The sequence below is a fragment of the Arachis hypogaea genome, chromosome 7, assembly GCF_003086295.3.
Source record: "Arachis hypogaea cultivar Tifrunner chromosome 7, arahy.Tifrunner.gnm2.J5K5, whole genome shotgun sequence".
NCBI classification, from domain to species: Eukaryota; Viridiplantae; Streptophyta; class Magnoliopsida; order Fabales; family Fabaceae; genus Arachis; species Arachis hypogaea.
Genome location: NC_092042.1, coordinates 44,210,690 through 44,212,520, shown reverse-complemented (window position 1 = coordinate 44,212,520; position 1,831 = coordinate 44,210,690). Strand labels below are relative to the sequence as shown.

Genomic DNA, 1,831 nt, shown 5'->3' with positions numbered 1-1,831 from the left:
TTAGAAGACTTGGAGTTAAACCTTTATTTTACTGCAATATACTTGCTATGCAGCCTATATTATGCTAGATTCTTTGCTGTGGAGCATACTGGTGCCAGATTATTCTCAAGGAAGCGTGGTGAATATTTATTTGTGGTTATACTAATATTCAAGTAATGCCAAGTATGTTGCGAAAGCTTTATTTCTTTTTAGGTTTTCATTTCCTTATTGTCACTTAAACGATGACTTATCTGAATTGCTTATTGCATACTCGCCATTGTGCATTTGTTCTCTTTGTGCGAATATTTCATTGTCATCATCATCTTTTTTTTCTTTGTAATCTAGCTATTTATGTTCGTATGCATTTTGAAAATGTCATAGTGATATGGTTGTCGATTTGATGATTACTACTTTTTTGGCCCCTGGTTTCCTCACCTAAGTAATGCTCTTGCACTATGTTTTAGGCTCTGTATGAAGCTCTAATGAGTCTAGAAGAACTGCTAGCTTACATTAACAGCCAAGAAGAAGCTAGGCTAAGGGTGAGTTGTCTAAAATCTTCTTAGAACACAGTTAAATCGTATAGTTTCATTTTCCACATGATTTTTCTAATAGTCCAATTTCCTTATTTCCTTCATTTTGATGATGTTATTTAGTAGAAGAAGAAGTTCTACTGGTGAGTGTTGTTGCTGAAAGAGGATCTGCACGACCAAGTTTTTCATACCTTGGTGTTTCTGAGGATTGCTGAATGCTGACCCCTTGCACATGTAAACTCTAAATATTGATTTATACTTAATGATGGATTTGAATTAACTAAGGAAATTTTCTAATGTGTGTATAGCCATTCTGGCTTCTTTGCCGAATTAAGCAGAAGTTTCCTGTGTCACACTTTTTTCTATAGTTGTGTTTAATGTGATTTGCCTTTATCAGTTGGAAAATGAAAAGCGTTTGTTCCTCTGGATCTCTCTTTGCATAGATTAAATTAGAAAATTAGTTGGTAACTTGGTTATACGAAAAAAACCAAGCATAGTTTTATTCACTTATTCAGCATATATATATAATACACATACATTGGAGGGATGACACAGTGCATTACACATTGATCAAATTTATACCAAAGTGAATTCAATAATGACATCTAATGGGGCTGAAGATGGAAACGCCACCAATCATATCAACACAAACTAGTAATAATATATTAAGGTTAGGTAAAACATACGCTTGTTTCCTCACCAGTGGAACTGCAATCACAAATCAAAGCTTATGCATGTTAAAGGAAGTAAAAAAAGTTTGTGAACTTATCTATAATTTATATCAATATGCATTTCAAATTATTCAATGGTCATAGTTCGGATGACCTACCAGTGTCTTTTTCTTCTTTTTGTCAATGTAGGCTTGGAGTTCTACTAGTCGAAGATGTGCTGCTTCAAGTGCCTAAAATGAGCCAAAGATTTAAATATCTTATTATAAATTATTGAAAATTTAAATCATGATTTTCATAAATTAATTGAAGTTATAATAAAATGGTGGGAACTTATACTATACTGTTTTGGCCATGTCTAACTCTTCTTCAAGAATATTGACTCTATTTAGAGCATTATTAAGACTCTTTTTCTGGAGGCATTTCTAGTCTCTTGCTGAGTTCTTGCACCTTTTCTTCCAGTTCAAGCATGCACCTCATCATCGCCATCTGCTCCTCCATGGAAACGTTATGTGCTTTCATCATGGCGCCGTCATAACAAATCGGGTTAGAATCATCATGCTCGGCCATAGGGCAGATTCTCTTCAACATTACCCTCGTTAAGTGGATCATGGCAATGATTCCCATTATGAAGGCCAATGATTCCCATTATCA

General features: G+C 34.4%; 1 long non-coding RNA gene across 1 annotated transcript; it reads left to right on the top strand.

The window, feature by feature from the left end:
* The first annotated feature begins 310 nt into the window (after window positions 1-310).
* Window positions 311-914, top strand: LOC140174225 (uncharacterized). The gene is made up of 2 exons (XR_011863478.1): window positions 311-518; window positions 636-914. It is a non-coding gene; the product is annotated as an uncharacterized lncRNA (long non-coding RNA).
* The last annotated feature ends 917 nt before the right edge of the window (window positions 915-1,831 follow it).